The 18,519-nt window shown below is 42.2% G+C and overlaps 1 protein-coding gene across 1 annotated transcript in view; it reads left to right on the forward strand.

The window, feature by feature from the left end:
• Positions 1–18,519, forward strand: part of LOC133111137 (NLR family CARD domain-containing protein 3-like) — a 53,173-nt gene that overhangs the window by 12,480 nt on the left and 22,174 nt on the right. The gene's annotated exons all lie outside the window — the stretch shown is intronic.

Genomic DNA, 18,519 nt, shown 5'->3' on the forward strand with positions numbered 1-18,519 from the left:
CTTCTGTGATTCCAAGGCGCCCAAGGTGCTTTTTGTTGTGCGGCGATCTACGAACCCTGCCAAGTCCCTCCCTCTGGAGCAGCGAGCCAATTATGCTGCTCCATGTGAGCCGGCCACACTTGGCTTTTGGCAGTTAACTGCAACCGCAAGTCCGCTGCATCTTAGCCTGTTGCGCCACCACGGGCCCCCGTTAACTTCATTCAATTTTAATTTGAAACTTACCAATTGTCAAAAACAATTAATGAATTTGTTGATTAGCAGACTAATCTGATATATCAAAATATACAACTCACTAAAAATTTTAAGGTTGTATTAAGTTACAATATTAAGGCAAGCGACCCTATTTTGTTGACAAAGCAAATGCAAACTTGCCTGGGCACAAGTGGAATTGGTAATTTCACCAGCATCAGGTTAGGGCTGTCACGATTGTTGTATGATCACGTGATCGCAAGTATTTGAGACAACCACAATCAATTTGCATTATTTATTTTTTCTGGATAACATTTTATTTTCAAGTTTTGTGCTTTCTCCATTGCTTCTTTTTTATAAATTAATTTAAATTAATTAAAACATAATGCACATCAATACACTTCCTTCAACACTGTTTTGTCATGTCACGTATATCCCAAGTATTATCTTGAGTATTATCTCAAGCTGTTAAAAAAAAATGCACAGCAAGAGAGCAAAGAGCATGTTTTAGAGCATGCACTTGTTCCAAGAAGTTTACGACGGTCACTCCGTAACTTGCAGATGACGGTGTAATCTTGATATGGGCAGCAGTGACTACTGAACAGAAGAAAGAGGAGAAACAATTATTTTAGTATCTATGAGGCTCATTTCATACCTTGGACCCTTTGGTTTAAACAAGCAATGATCATTGCACCAACCTACCTACCAGATGTGGTTACTAGGGGTGAGGCGAGTACTCATTTTTGACGAGTAGACGTAATGATTATTTACTTATTTATTTTTACATTGGCTGCAGTAGCTGCACATCAGTGATGAATGCATAACATATAGTTAAGACTGTTTTGTGATTGGCCAGTTTCTTCCTGGTTCCTCCCCCTTGGAGCAAAAATTACTGCCTGCTGCCATTTTCCTCACTTCTCTCTTGTGTATGCCAAGAGAGTGTTATGTAAACTTGTTCCGATTAAGGATATAACTACTTAACTAGTATCGTGTTATAGCATCTATGTAAGTCATACATTCTTTTATTTTCTGCATTGTTTATCAGTTGCTGATGGTGCGCAGTTATCATTTGTTAACTGCGCACCATTCATTTCACAAGCAGGCTGTTCTCCGGAGAGATTTTACAGTAGGCTAAATGAAGCTGAATGCTAGCCTACCTCAGCTTGGGCCTTGCATACAGTCACACATATACACGCACACACACAAACACAGTAGCCTACACAGCTCTCTCATTTGTTTTCATTTTTAGAAACTCCCTCATTGGCTATTATTAGTAATAATAATAAAAAATAAATTTAATGGAAACATGGATAGTGGTGCTGATACGAATTGGCCGGTTCAGCCAAAAGTGTTCCTTGTAAAATTGTTCACGCATGTACACATATTGTTTTATATTGACAGTTTTAGTTTTTCATTAATGTTAAGATTAAACGGATAAAGATTTAAGGGTAAACCAAGCATTATAAACATTAAAATGTGTCTTTCACAATGTAGCCATGCTGCCATTGACTGTGGGACAGGGGAAATACAGGAATCCGGAAGTGCGCACATTTTCCATCTGTCGTGAGCCACGGACCCCTTGCCGAGCTCAGACCTCACGTTCCCACGAGCAGTACCTCACAATGAGGTGTCTCGGGGACGAACTCAAGTACTCCGAACGTCCTGGAGCCCTGGTAAGTTCTACTGAACTTCCAGCCCAGTCTCGGAGTGAAGGGTGTGATGCAAATCTGGTATTCGATGTCCTATATTCAATGTATTCCTCTAAAGAATCTTTATCACATATGATTATAGTAAGATATACTTTATTATAATCAATCAAAAGAATAGAGTTGTACAGATTACAGTGTAAATATCATTTTTCAGTTTGCTGATCGCATGCAAGTTACATATACCCCTTTAGCTCTTTCTAATTTACCTTTCCACCATGATGTTTAAAAATCAAGGTACACCCCTCAAATACCCATCCTCTTTGGCCTTAGCCTTATCTTATGGCTCCCCCTTCACGGAGATAAAAGCTACTGAACTTCCATGAATACAATGGGTACGAACACCCCTAAAGTCTACTAGTTATTTATATCGTATATAGTATCTTACTAAAAAATAAGACATAAAAATGAAAGGAAACTTATAACGTTGAGCTTCTATGTACTACTTTTCCGACTTTTTAAAATAATATAGGTTATAATTACCACCCATGCCCTAAATATAGTCATCTTGTTTTCTGCGGGATTTGATCCCTCCTCCTTGCTGTTGATGAGCTCTTTGAACAGCTGCATTGGTTTGGGAATCTGGGGCAGGATCAGGACCCAGACTTTCGAAAGACGTGACTTTGCACTTCGTACTTCTCCTGCCTGTTGTATGGGATGTGCACTGGTATGTCTTCGAACACGTCGGGGGTTTTTCAGTGCAGCCGCAGCATATGCCTCTCCTCACTGACACTGAGGTTAGGGGGGGAGGCTTCAGGTTCTTGCGTGGGTCCAGCAGGAAGGTGTTCTGTAGCATGGAGGAACCCCGCGTCCCGTCTGTTGGCCTCCAGGTGCAGTTCATGGCTCCAAGCATGTCGTAAAAGCCCTTTAACTCTTTCACCAGCTTTTCTGTATGATGAGGGATGCGCATGAACACCTCTTCGACATCAGTCCCGCTGCCACAACTCTTGGGCTGAGTCCGCACCGCGTACATCACTCTGTTCTCCATATCCAGATCCTGGAGTGGCGCGCAGAGGGAGCGCGCCACTCCAGCTTGACTACAGCTGTCTTGCGTTGCTCTCTCTTCAACAGCCCATAGATAACTTCTGAAGCAAAATTCTAAGATGCCATCCTAAGGTCTAAAAGCTTATTCCTTATATATCTTTTTTGCATACAAAAGTGTACCTTTTTGATAAGAAATGTCCCCAATATTTCAAGCGGGAAGACATTTATCTCTTTTGTAACTTGTTTTTTAGTGACCATATTCATCACTTCTGTTTTTCCCACTGTCATTTTCTCATACCTCAAAAGAAATTTCCCCAATACTTTATCTCATGTGCCCCTCCGGTTGGGAATTTCCACCATCTTAATATACGAGTGGAAAAACACTAGCTTTTTTGTATTTTTTTTTAAGGAACCTATTCATCACTGGTACTTGTTTCCCTGTCATAATCTCTCCTTGGACTCTCTCCAAACTTTGACTTCATACAAGCCAGAAGTTAGTGCCCTCCACCATCTCAACACACTCTTCAGGTGCCCCTCTCCTCGGCGCCTTAAGGGATCTACAAAGGACATCCAGCTAATAGCTGAGTGTAATTCATCATTTAACTCCTCCATTGGTTAGTCCTTTGAATCTATCCGATAAATTATTTGTGCTATAATCAGGAAGGCCCTTGAAGCCTCTTAATATTCTTTCGGTATTGACATCCCTTTCGTTTTCCTTATTTTTTTTCTCTTTAGCCAGGCATTGTGCCCCTCCCCTGTAGGGTTGGGGTATTCTCAGTCAGAACTTTAACCTTGCTCCTTAAAACCCTAAATCTAAGTCCCCCGACTTCAGACTCCTCTACTGACAAGTATGGCTGCTCATTATCTCTGAACCACATATTTTTCCTCTTACGGGCGTTCTTACTACCACCTCGATGGCCTGTGCGAGGGGTTAACAATGCATTCCTTCCTAACCCATCCCCCGTCAATCTCTCATCAGGGGGGCCTAGGGCCGGGTCCTCGACACATTTCACCTGTGAACCTGTTAATCTCCCAACTACAGTGTAAAATGGAAAATTTAATGTATATACTGATTGTGGAATTGTTATTTTTTGTGTTTGGTTACATGTGAGGCAGAATCACGGCCGAACCTGTTGGGTTTGTGCGCCACATAACAATAAAAGTCTGGTAAACGCAGTCGCCTGGGTTGGGAGAATGCAATAGTTTTGCAATAGATAAATATACCAGCAAATGCAATGGCAGGTAAATGGCAAAACGGCATTGGCAAAGTTCTCCCGGATATTGAGGTCCTTCTTGGAACTACAGAGAGATCATGATGAAGGCCAATGGAAGGTGATGACCAAGACTGAGCAGGATCTCAAAGTGATGAGCCATCAGCTTAACCAGCTACAGCTGGATGTGGAGGCAGTAAGAAGATCCCCAGCTCTAATGAGGAAGTGCTCTCCGGCACCCCCACATTCATCAAGGCCTACTGTCTGTCCGGAGCCTAAGCTGGTGAAGCTGGAGGAGAATGATTATATTGACACTAAACTATGGTGAGAACGAAAACCCTGCATTTCAAATTAAGTGACACAAAGAAACACCTCGCAAAAAGCCTTGGAAACAGCATGTCACATCAAAACGACATGCTGCAGTGCCAAGAGAAAGTTCCACATATAAAACGGGGAGACCACCGTCCTCTGCCTCACACTTGCCCCAAGCCAAAGGAAGTCTGAGCCAATCATCTTAATTACAAGCGGGCCACAGTACTTCCACCATCCACCTTAAATTCTTGGCTAGCTACCTACCGACCAGGTACTAGCTGGTTAGATAACTTAGGCTACTCAACTAAGCAAGCTAACTAATTACCACGGTCCTGGTTCCTCTTTTCCTAGTTTTGTTGATTTTTCTTTTCAGAACCACTAGGATAAATCCTTTTCATTTTGAACCTTTATTCAAACAGAATACATGGGGCCCCATCTAGGGGGGTTTCCAGAGTAGGCTACACACTACACTTGATATTTTGATGGGGTTCCCATTTTGGATTGTCATTGTAATAGGACTAATGTGGTCATCCTTCGGCGCCCTCTCAAAGCTTCCCTTCTAGTGGTGTACACACTGCACTGCCTGCCGATCAGATGTTTAGATTGTCATTGCCATAGGACTATTGTGATCAGCCTTCCTGGGGGCCCTCCAAAGTTTGTGGCTCCAGGCAATTGCCTGCTTTGCCTGTCCTGTAGTGCCGCCTCTGCAGAGAACGCACAGCTTTCGTGGTTTGCATGATCAGGGACCGAACAAATACACCAGGTAAATTTCACTCAGGTCACATACCAGGTCCATGATCAAGTGTCCCCTACTCTCTGACTTGCTATTACAGCTTGAATAGCAACCAGGCTGATGATGTTGTAGAAAAGAAACCGCACCCAGTTAAGAGTGGCTGCTTCTCTTGTGTAGGCTAGTCAGCTTCTTCAACGAAAACACTAAGGACTTTCGTCAGCCTTAATGTTCTTGGAAACAGGCTGGTAGGTGAGGTGAAAGTGGAATCTGTTAAAAAACAGGGACCACCGGTCCTGGCAGGGGTTATGATTTTGGGCCGACCTCAGATACTCCAGGTTGCAGTGGTCAGGCCAGACAATGAACAGGATGGTAGTTCCTTCCAGCAGGTGGTGCCACTCTTCAAATGCCAGCTCGTCACCAGGGGTTCAGGGTCGCCAATGCTGTAATTTGTCTTGGTGAGAGACAGTGAGACACAGGGATGTACCTTGTAGGCACAGGGATGGACCCCGCATTGGAGGCATCCACCTTGAGAGTGAACTGCTTCTCTGGGTCAAGCATAGTCAGGACAGGAGCCAAGGACAATGGTTTCTTCAGCCCCGGGGGGGGGTTAATTAGCTACTGCGGAGTTCTTTTCAGGGTTAATTTCCATCTGCCCCTGGAGACAACCAAGCCAAGGAACTGGACGGTGGAGTGGTGGAACTCGCACTTCTCGGCTTTGATGAATAGCCAGTTCTCCAGGAGATGATGGAGGACTTGGCAGATGTGACTGATGTGTTCCTCCACAGAGTCAGAGAAGATGAGAATGTCATCTAGGTAAACAAACACGAACTTGGATATCATGATTCCTGGAGGATGTCGTTAATGAAGTTCTGGAAGACAGCGGGGGCGTTACTGAGACTGAAAGGTATGACCAGCTACTCATAGTGGTCACTGGGGGTGTTGAAGGCCCCTCACGGATGCGGACAACGTGGTAGGCGTTGCGGAGGTCCAGCTTGGTAATGAACTGGCAGCCCTGCAGTGACAAGAAGACAGAAGAGACCAGCGGAATGGGGTAACGGTTCTTGGCGGTGATATTGTTCAGTCCACGGTAGTTGATGCGGGGGCAGAGGGACTTGTTCTTTTCAGGGTTAATTTCCATCTGCCCCTGGAGACAACCAAGCCAAGGAACTGGACGGTGGAGTGGTGGAACTCGCACTTCTCGGCTTTGACGAATAGCCAGTTCTCCAGGAGATGATGGAGGACTTGGCAGATGTGACTGATGTGTTCCTCCACAGAGTCAGAGAAGATGAGAATGTCATCTAGGTAAACAAACACGAACTTGGATATCATGATTCCTGGAGGATGTCGTTAATGAAGTTCTGGAAGACAGCGGGGGCGTTACTGAGTCTGAAAGGTATGACCAGCTACTCATAGTGGTCACTGGGGGTGTTGAAGGCCCCTCACGGATGCGGACAACGTGGTAGGCGTTGCGGAGGTCCAGCTTGGTAATGAACTGGCAGCCCTGCAGTGACAAGAAGGCAGAAGAGACCAGCGGAATGGGGTAACGGTTCTTGGCGGTGATATTGTTCAGTCCACGGTAGTTGATGCGGGGGCAGAGGGACTTGTCCTTCTTCTCCACGAATAAGAAGCCAGCCCCGGCTGGAGAAGAGGAGGGACGGATCAGACTGGCAGCCAGGGACTCGTTTATGTAGTTCTCCATGGCTTGGGTCTCAAGAGCAGACAGGGAGAACATACAACCTTTAGGGGGAGTGGTGCTGGGAAGCACGTCAATCACACAATCATAAGAGAGATTGACTTCAGCGTCGGCTGGGGAGTTAACCAATGTGGCCATCTGGTGGTGAAGATGGGCCAAATTTCTGGTTCAGGGAAAGAAGTTCGTTGTTGTTTGTTAAGTTTACTTTTTGTGTTGAGCTTATATGACTGTACTTACGGTATTTACGTTCTGGTTGTATTAAGCTAAGGAGGATGCGCGAATGATTCTGGGATGAGACAAGTGAAGCAATGTTTGTTGATTAACGATTGCTAGTAAAGTACAAAAGTTAAAGTTCGTTTCCTGGTTTTTTATATGCAATCAAATCCACAAAATCCGTTACTGAAAAAAGACTACGTCTGGAGATAAGCAGCATCAAGGAGCTGATCCAAGCTCAGAAGATACAAAGTGTTATTTGGTCAACTACAAAAGAACAGCTTGCTGACTGCTTGACTAAAAAAGGAGCATCGGCACTTGTACTTCTAAAGGCACTCCATGATGGCACATGGCTTTTGAAATAAAACACTCCGACCAGAAAATACATTTTAGTTGAAATAGTCAATGCCGCTATAAAAGACATTTTTATTAAGTCTATCTCCCAGATCTAGGTTTTACTCTTGTTCTTGTTCTATTAAAAAAAAAAAAAAAGAGGGAGATTGTTAAGTTTACTTTTTGTGTTTTTTATACAAGTTAACATTGTTCACTCCAAGGCATTGTCCCTGCAGTCTCAGCGCCTCCTGGGTTCGGGGTTGGATTTGCTGTGTTCATATTTGGCCAGATTGTTCAGCAGCAGGTCAAATCAGAACAGATGGGTAATCCAGAAAGTAGAAACGGGTCAAAAAACAGGAGATCAAACAATAAAATGAGATAACGCTGGAGACAACTAGTGCGACAAACAGAGGGGTTTAAAGACACCGGTAACAATCAGGTGTGCAAACTGACAGACTATGGTGAGCACAGAGGGTAACAATAAACACACTTAAACAAAACAGATAACAGAAACCTGACAAATTTAATTAAAATTTGATACCGTTTCTATCTGTGGATGAGTTTTACAGAAAAGAAGAACATATAGACTGATGCAGATATAATTTAACATTAGCACATTATGTTTTAGTAGCACTTATTAATCTATACTTTCATGGCGCAGAGCCAGCTATCTTCAAACCGTACCGCATTTGTCTAGCTTATAGAAACGGATCTATTACCCTTCCTCTTGATTTTATATGAATAGCCACATTTTATCTGCATCTTGTTGATGGGTGGGAACATATGCAAACCCAATACTTTTGTGGAGAACCAAATTGAATTTGGCTTTTCTACAGTGTTAATGCAGCAAGCCAAAAGGGCCTGTTATAATCACCTCTTCATTTGCATTTATTTGCATAGAATACAATTGTTCCACCATAAAGAAGAATGTGGAAGACTGACAAGAAATGCGACCGGACTTTATATCTTATTGTTGTTTTCATATTTGCACAATTGGATACATAATTGATTTATAGCTGAATGATAGCTGAGTATTTCAAGATTCTAGATCTGCACTTATCACTTATGCAGTTTTTTCTGCATTCTGTAAAGTTCAGAACTGCGCAATGGTACAGCCTTTGCGGCATCGAGTCACATATTATCTCAAAAGATTCTTACAATCTTAAACTCTTGATCAGCACTATTAAATTAGTTCTAAATCCTGCCGTTACTCTGGAGCCTGAAAAGGGACATTGCAAAAATCTAAAAAAGCTAAAAGTTTCTTGTGAGCACGAGAAACCTTCGGTGCTGGGGAATTTTAAAATAATGACAATATGTCTGACCATGTTGACAGTTTTGATTTAAAACAATGGATAAAGGGACTATCACTTTGATGACTAATTAATTGAAACAATTATTTAATTTTCAAACATGAGTAAAAGATTTTGAGTGAGGTACGAGCTTTTGGATGTGAACCATAAAGTTGTGCAGTATGTATGAAATGGGTCAAAGCTATTGAGAAAACCTGTAAAGAAAATCTAATCTTGCAAGCCTGCTTCTGCTGTCAGAAATGCATTTCTGCAGTGAAATCTTAAGGAGACACCAACTGTATGCCAACAACATGGTATTTGCATATTAAGTTCCATCTTGCTTGCAAGATTGCATGTTATCTCATGTGTAATGAGCAATATTCCATATCAGCCAGTTGGTTAGCTAGCTAGCTAGCAAGGCATAACCACTTTTAAAAGCATAACGATAGGCTAGTTGCTCGTTAACTAGCTGGCATTAACACTTTCACTGCCATTTTTCCATGTAGCTAGTGCGAGCTGGCTAGCCTAGGAACTCACTTTGTTAGTGTTTATGACTAGCCTAGTAAACTCTTCAATAGTACCGATTTTCTGTTTATGTACGCCGACCAAGCTGGTCTCTTTTTGGCCGCCCTTGCTTTACTGTATTTGACCACCTTTTGAGTGCTTGCTTTCCACTTAGGACAGGCACATAAGAATGGCTGCTGTTAGCCTGTCTGTGCCATCTCTAGTGACAACCTGCATGCGATACCATTTCTGAACATAAGCTTTATAACTTCCCGCCCCATTTAGAACATTCAATTAGCCACATTTAAGATAACATTGTGTTCCGCCATGTTAAGTCTATGGAAAATTGTGAAATTAAATAATTCAAATTAAATCAATTTAATAAAATGTACAGTCATGGAATTAGAAAAAAATCAGAATTTCCCACAGAAAGAGTGGTCTTGTTTTGGTATCTGTTGGATTTAAATTGAGTCATTTTTGTGCAAAAAAACCAAATAACAAAAGGGTAAGGCAAAAACTTGAAATCAAGGGCAATGGGTGTCCTTCCAGAAATCAAATCAAAGGTTGTTGAAGAGAATCTCAATAAACAGTTGTACTGGTAACTCGGCTCTGAATAATGTCAACATTCTGACAAGGAACACTGTGGAGACTGGGGTTTAAACGAAAACACGGACTGGATGCACATAGACCCACATGTAAAACATACGGCTCCGGATTAGGGAGTGGACAATTGCACAGAGTTAAGGAACGTAGTGATAGTGAGGGGCAGGTGCGAACACTTCGCAGAATCCAAGCAAGTAATCAGTGATTGTAGTAGACCTGCAAAATGGCATTGAGAGATTTTGAAACGGGCTAGATATTGAGGTTCAAAATGTGCTATATTGAATGGAAGTGCCAATGCAATATAACCACACTCACTATAATGGAACAAAAAAAAAAATATATATATATATATATATATTTTTTAAATTATGAGGCTGGAGAAATCATTAAAAAACTGTCAACGACATAGTCCAACCATTAGGCTTACCAAAATAAACTGTCTGGAACTTCATTATGGGCTGTATTATACAGATAATACTATTGTACTATGCTGTATTCACTCTTTTTTTGCAGACTGAGGAAGTGCAACCTCACAGAGACGTCCTGTGATATTGTGGCCTCAGCTCTCCAGTCATCAAACTCACCCCTGAGAGATCTGGACCTCAGCTTCAATAAGCTGAGCATTTCAGCAGTGGAGCAGCTCTGCGCTGGCCTGACAAGTCCAAACTGTAATCTACAGAAACTAGCGTGAGTAGTCTATTTTGTATTTTGGGAGGTGACTGCTGTGATAAAATCACAAAATACACTTCCTGTCTTGAGTTATTACTTAAGTATATTAACTCTTCTTTGCAGCCTGAAATAAGACTCTGTAATCTACAGAGACTGGAGTGAGTAGTGCTGTGTGAAAAAAACCCACAAGAAAAGTTGCCAAATGTAACAGAGTAAAAGTTTCCTTTTCAAATATATTCGAGTAAAAGCAAAAAGTATCGATTCTCAGAATGTACAATTTATTAAAAAACTAACTTAAGTAAATGTAACAGGGTAGATTTCCCACCTCTGCTCACAGTACACATCTTTCCCACCTACAGAACAGGACTCTTCTGCTGAGTGTAAAGAGGTGCAGTTGGCATATAGCCTCATAGGTTTCAGTCACTTTTTAGAAAGCCAAAGTGCTTGGAGAAGGTTATGGTGTCCCTATTTAAAGAGGAGGTAAAATCTTTACTGGGACCCTTTTGATTTGTTTATGAACAGGGGTGAGGCTATCAATAGTATTACACACTTGGTCACCAGACATCTTGATGACACTTGGTCTATGCACCTGTGACCCAGCAGACAATTAGTAAAGGTTTTGGACTCTAATGTGCTTGACTACATTACATGGGGATTTTCACCCCAGAACTAGAACCACACTTACACCAAGGTAAGCAGTGTTGGGTAGATTACTCTGGCACTGATTACAAATTATATGAGTGAAAATAAGTTGGAAAGTAATATTTTAGATGACTGAAAAAGGTGCAATTTCAAATGATTACTATTGGATCACTTCTGGGATACTTCTGGTTCTGGGCAACTCTGCAAAACTTTGACCACAGTTTTACATTCCATTAATGGCATCAGCGATCGAGCGTTTTGTGATGCAATCAAAAGGCAACATCAGCAGCTGTTATAATTCTCAAAGTAAATATGGATATCCCGTTTCAAAAGCAGTCTTAAAATCTAAATGAACCAGTTGTAAGGTTAGTTTTATAACGTCTCAGATTTTACTTATGTGCCATCTTTGCAGTGGAAATGTGCCGTCTTATAAATATAAATAAATGTGTAATCTAACTAGTGTACAATGAATGGGTCACATTCTAAATATAAATAACTTTGCCAAAAATATGTTTATTCAACAAATTAGAATTTCAGTGTTTCCATGTCTATGTCCAACGTTCATCCTAATAAACACGTAGCCTAATAAATAAGTAGCCAGGTGCACCCTGTGTTATGTATGGTACTGAGGACCCAAAAGCAGGGATTATCCAAAAACATTGTTCATTCAGTCCAAGTTCAGAGCCAAGAGATCAACAGACAATGCCAAAAACAGAAAGCAAAATAGTTTAATAAAACAAGCAACGGTCAAAATCCAGGGAGTCAGAAAAACAAAGGTACAAAAGGGCTGAGGCAAAAATCACAGTCGAAAAAACCAAGCAAATAATCAAAAACAATACAATAATAAATATGTAATACAATAATACAATAATATTATTGTAATTGCATAGAGTTGGAGATGTCGTGATAGTAAGAAACATGTGCGAACATTTTGCTGAAACTAAGCAAGTAATCAGGGATAGCATAGGAAGGCGGAGTTATAGAACAGCATGGAAACTAGGAGATAATGTGAGTTAGTTACATGATTAAATCTAAACTACTCAATTTAACTGACTGTTAGTTTGTTAGTTAGACAGACAGTAAGTGTATTAATATGATTAATACTGTACAATATCTAAATTAGTAGTTGTTAGTAAGAATCGTGCTTTACAACATTAACTAGCAAGAGAAGCCAGAAGTAAGGAATTTGAGGCTGGAAGAAACGTTGAAAACCTGGAAACTACCTAAACCACCCGAATAGTGAGGCACACAGACAGGGAAGTGACTCGGGCCAAGAAACATTCAGACACAGACATCACAGGGGATCAGAAATGCAATAACTGTAATGGAAACAATAAACCAGATATGAAAAATACTGAATAATAATAATTAAACAACAAGAATCTACACGAAAACAAACAGACAGAACTCACATCCCGGTCCGGCTTTTGAAGCAAACATCATCAGCTAATGTTGGCTAGCTAACTTATTTGGCTAGCTAACGTATTTGTTTACTGAACGCTAAGTTAATGTTCATACTGATGAGCTAATGTTAACAACATCCACGTTTCTGTTCTGAATACATTGTAGGCTAATACGGGCCTTAAATTGCAGTCTGGACCAGCTCCACCCTGCACCATACATTTACAAACAAATACAACTTTAGGATAGAGGGTTAGCTATCTCATAACAGCTCTCTTGTGGTACGTAGCGAAGTTGTAAACAGAGAAACGGAGTTGTCAGCTGATATAGAGAGCATTTTTAAATGAGAAACAGCTTGACTGCATCGAGATGGCAAATTCTGCCTTTGAATTATAGCCTGCTCAAGCTTATCTGCATATTTCAGTAGGTCAGAATTCAGGGAAGGATGAATGCAGCCAAATACAGAGAGGTCCATGAATAAAACTGGCTCCAGACTTCATGCCACCTCAGACTGGGTTGATGGTTTGCCTTTCTGGACGGCAATGACCCGGAGCATATAGCCAAGACATTGCTTGAGTGGCTGCAGGACAAGTCTCCTCATTGCGTCTCGTTACCTGTGAATATAAGCCTGTCTGTTTCTTTGTTCTGGGCCAGATTGCCTACAAGCTCATGTTGTGCGCGCTCACGTTTGTCTTGTCCCATTGCCTGTCCCTGTGTTTTCCTGTCTCACTTCTAAGCCTGCTCCCTTCGCTCAGCCCATTGTCCTCCACCCTTCTCCTCCTCCGAGCCCCATCTCCGCTTCTGCCTTCCCCTTCCCCCGATCTCCTGGTTTAAATGGTAAATGGTTGGCATTTATATAACGCCTTTATCCAAACACCTTATTATTGATGCTTCTCATTCACCCTTTCGTACACACTCATACTCACACTCCAATGGCAACTGGCTGCCATGCATAGCACCAACCAGCTCATCAGGAGCATTTGGGGGTTAGGTGTCTTGCACAGGGACACTTCGACACACCCAGGGCGGAATCTAACCAATAACCCTCTGACTGAATACAATTATTATTACTGCTCTTTGGATCCTTGTATGGGGGCGGCACAGATGGTGCAGTGGGTAGCACTGCCGCCTCACAGCAAGGAGGTCCTGGGTTCGAATCCCCGTCGGCCGGGGCCTCTCTGTGCGGAGTTTGCATGTTCTCCCCGTGTCTGCGTGGGTTTCCTCCGGGTACTCCGGTTTCCTCCCACAGTCCAAAGACATGCAGGTTAGGCTGATTGGAGAGTCTAAATTGCCCATAGGTGTGAGTGAATGGTGTGTGTGCCCTGCGATGGACTGGCGACCTGTCCAGGGTGTATTCCTGCCTTTCGCCCAATGTATGCTGGGATAGGCTCCAGCCCCCCTGCGACCCTGTTCAGGATAAGCGGGTTAAGATAATGGATGGATGGATGGATGGATCCTTGTATGTATTTGGCTTCATCTTGCCTTCTCTCAGTTACCTTGTCTACCTGGATTCTGACCCTGGCCTGTCCCTTCTCGATGATCTGCTCATCCTGTGTTGTTCCCGATTGCTAGCTTTTGAACCAAGGCCGTCTGACCTTCTTAATAAAGATTTACTATCAGCACTTGGTTCTGATATTGTGTTCGTGACACCCTATTTATCTAAACTCAAGAGGTAGGCTAATAGATCTGCTTCTATAAGCTAGGCAAGTGCTAACATGAACTTACATCTGCAACTGTCCGTTGTTCTTGTCTTCTTTAAAACTCATCCACCCATAGAAAATGTTTTAACTAAAATATATATATATATATTTCCATTCATACAAATATCAATTTCTTGAAGTCTAATAACTGCTGAGTTAACCCGGACGAAGCTGACTGTAGCCAACAAAATAAAAGCAGTTAACTGGGTGGCATTTATAACATTATCAACCTGGCTGCTATTCAAACAGTGTCTTAACAAGACAGAATAGGAGAGACTTTATCATGTACCTGGCATGTTAGCGGTGTGAAATTGACATTACCTGTTTTTTTTGGTCCCTACTCATGCAAACCATGAAAACTGTGCTATAACCCTTTTACTGTGTTGCACCATGTTTACTTTACATGCCCAAAAAGCAGCAGCACACCTATTATCGACCTGCTAAGGGTGTAAACAGAAAAATGGAAACGTATAAAAAACCGTATATAAAAATTGGCATGTACTTGGCTATGAATTTCTCGACATTGTAATGAGGACTCCTGCACTAGAATCATTAAAGTTCAGCTTGTTTAGGAAGCCTAAATAGCTAGGAGGTAGGTCTTTGAGTAGACAATACAAAAATTGTACAAAAGAAATGGGTTCCATTATATGGACTGTTGACAATATCTGAATCTATGACTCAGTGGTAATAAATGAGCATACTTGCAGAAGTCACTCTAAGCAAAGCGCTGGTTTAGATTACACTGTGAATATTTAGATATTCAATGTGTTACTTGCTGGCTACAGCTGTCATGCCGTGTAACTACCACAAACAAAACAAAGCCCAAAATATAGGTTGATTCAACTAACCAACCAACTAGAACAAGTTGACAGCATACATAATTTGCTTTAATTATCTGTAATAAAGGCAAACAGAAACACACAGGTTCTCAACGATCTCCGTTAAGACTATACTAAACTTAACAGCCTGTCCACGTGGTCACAACACAGTGTTTTCCTGCAGGTTTCCAGTGTTGGAGCGTGAGAACCGGGGTCCTTTATGTTGTGGTTACAATTTCTGGCGGTTGTTCCTTAAAATAAATTGAATAGGCCCTGGTCCTTATCTTTGTTGTGCAGGTAGCAGTTGAATGTGTACTTCCCTCTAGGGTCTTTCAGCGCACTTATCCCTGGTTATGGGTATGCACTTTGTTGTACGTCGCTCTGGATAAGAGCGTCTGCCAAATGCCATTAATGTAATGTAATGTAATGTAATGTAATGTAATGAATCAAGAAAGGAATAAGGGGCAAGGATCGTTGTTGCTTACTTTTATTAACCTGGTAGGGGGAAGGGAATCTTCATACCTGGACTGTGTGACGAGGCTTAAGAACACTGAGCACACAGATGATTTCATCAGATGTGAATCAGGTTCTTAAAGTCACTGTTTGTGTATGGACTGTCAGATCGCTTGTGGTAGCTACAGAGGCTAGTTGGTTGTCATCTGTGACCAGTCACCATGCACCAGAAATCACATTAGCTGCTTCATCACGTAGTAGATGCATTTGGTATCATGATGCATTTGGTGTTCTCTTTTGACCTGTATACAGTGTTGGGGAAGTAATCTATTACAAATTACTTACTTGAAATTCTAATTAGATCACATTAGTCCCTGAGATGCTTTTTTCACTTGAGCGTATTTGGATGAAATGCTTAAATTATGTGTGTAGGCATTCTAAAAATCACCGCCAGTGTAGCTGTTTCCTAGATATGGGGCAAAACCTCTCAAAAGAAACATGTCCCTGTCATGGTGGGAGGTAATTCTCACTGGTGCCACTAGTTGGCCGAGGATTATTGTTTCCACCTGTTCCTCGTTTACGCCAGGGGAATTACCTCCCGGGAGAGTTTTTGAAGACCAGCAGGGACTAGTTTCTGTGCTTTTGTGTTCAACCGTTCGCCCTTGGCACAAAGCCGGTAAAGCGCCCGGTAGACTCTAACCCTATACGAGTCAGGTACGGTGCTGGTGGATAATTCTCTCATTGCTAAAAAGGAGAAATATCTAAAAGGTAAGGAAGGCGTACAGCTGGAAGTGTTGTGTGTGCTGGCGCCTTCCTCAAGGGTTTTGTTTTTCTTTTGGACTCGTGTGAGTCGATGGTAGAGGGACGTTGTCCCCGGTGTTGTATTTTGGTTTGCATTTTTGTCCCGAGCTGCGCCTCGAGGTTTTTATTTTCGTGCCTAGCTTTTCTCGCTAGGTTGTATTTTCTTTTGGTTTTCACTCAGTGCCCAGCTATTTGGCACGGTACCAAAGTATTGGATCGCCCTAGTTATTTAAGGGTTGTTTTACGTTCTCTAGCCGTTTTTTGAGCTACTTCTCTGTTTACGATTTCTAAGTTTGGTTTGTTTAATTTCCTTTCCTCCCATTGTTCCGGGAGAGATCCTGTTCCTAGCTGGGTATCCCTATTTCGGTTCTCCCTGGGATTTAGTGACTGACACGTTCGCGTGTCGGTTAAAAAAGGTTCTACCTTTGGTCGCCCCTGGCTCTCCGCTTAGCTTCCAACGCTACAGTCCCTGGACGTGTTTGGCTTAAATATCTAGCCTGTGTTACCCGGAAGGCAATGGGCACTCAAACTCCACCCTTGAACACAGAGACTAGCTTATGGACGGCCACCCATCCAGGCGATCACATGACAGTACAGTAACATAAGCATACAAATATCACGGAAAGAAACTTGGCTTGTCTGAGCGATATGACGGACAGCTTTGTCTTCATATTATTTTGGTCCGAATCCTGTGACGGCTGAAGACTTTGGTTTATTGCCGTTTGTTATATCCCTCCACAATATATCTGCTAAGACTATTGTGGAGGCGCTGTTTCATCTTTTCTCCCGTGTTGGAATCTCAAAAGAGATTCTCACAGAACAAGGAACCTCCTTTATGTTACGGACACTGAAACTGCTATACAAATTTTGGCACGTCTGGTCGGTTCGAACTAGTGTCAGCCACCCTCACCCTGATGAGCTGGTGGAGCGGTGATGCTGAAGACAATGATTTGTATGTTTATTTCAACGCAAGATCAGAGTTATCAAACATTCGCTCTCTGAATCAACACGTGAATGCTCTACTGCACCATTCTGGGCCGTAGTTTTTTGACCTGTTTCTGTTTATCAACATTTGTTTCCGGATTGCGTTTTTGTCTGATTAGCCTGTTTGATTTCGACTCATCACCTGTGACCACTACTAGCTACTCTTTGGATTACCATTGATAGATCTCTTTGCTAGAAATCTGACCCATTGCCTATTACAAACTTCCTTATCCCTGCTGCATCTGTTTGCTGGCTTTTGAACCTCGCCTGTCTGACCTGTTATCTGGTAATAAAGACCTTTATTACAACAAAACCTCTGTCTGAGTCTCGCATCTGGATCCCCTCTATGTGAGCCATGATACATTTCTTAGAAGTGGGTTCTGTTGTCTGTCCCTTCTCTGAGCTAAATCAATTATTACATTTGAGTAGATGTGATCACAAAATTTTTTGGAGGTTCTGAGAGTAGGGGCAGTCACATTTAATTTCGGCCTGTAACAGGCAGAGATGTCATTTGTACCATAATCCATAGTGCTTTTCACACAACCGCCACCAGGTGGCAAATCCCTGACTCCACAGTTTAGTTCCAATCTTCAAGCAGCAGTATTTCATATCAATCGGTGGCCCACAGCCCCTTCCCCTGAGCCCAGTTAGTGGGTCTCAACAGCCCTCTCTCCTGAGAAGTCCAAGCCAAACAGCCTCTGCTCCTGCTTAAGACTGCTGCAGGCTGATCAGCAGTGCAGCACACCTGTGGCTCCTGCTTGTTGGGGGAAATGCTGGCCACTTGTGTGAGGTGTGAGGAGCGCTCCATGGTCCTGGCCAATTCAATGGGATAATATTGGTCTTCCAGCGCCATCCCTTAGGCCCCGTGGCAGTAGTATGGCAGCTCTCCATGGTGCTGTCGGTGCTTCTGCAGTTCTGTGGGGCACTGATCTGTTATCAGGGCAGCACAACATTTAAAGAGTCTAATTTCATATAACCATGGATTTTTCAATCAATGATATTTATGTAGCATTCAGTTCATCTCCTTTTTTAATGCATGATTTTTATTTCATGTTTATCATATTGTACAATACACCCAAACATACAATAAATACAAATAATATTACACCACACACTACATAACACGGACAAAAAATTAAAAACGTTACAAAGACAGTAGTACCACACTACCTTCCGCTCTCTACTGGTCCAGGCTGACCAAGAATCTCCATAATAGGGCCCATAAATTCTCCTTTGTTATCTGACTCCATTTTAAAGTAGAATTTAATCATGCCTGACACT

The sequence above is a fragment of the Conger conger genome, chromosome 15 (genome assembly GCF_963514075.1).
Source record: "Conger conger chromosome 15, fConCon1.1, whole genome shotgun sequence".
In the NCBI taxonomy this organism is placed as follows: Eukaryota; Metazoa; Chordata; class Actinopteri; order Anguilliformes; family Congridae; genus Conger; species Conger conger.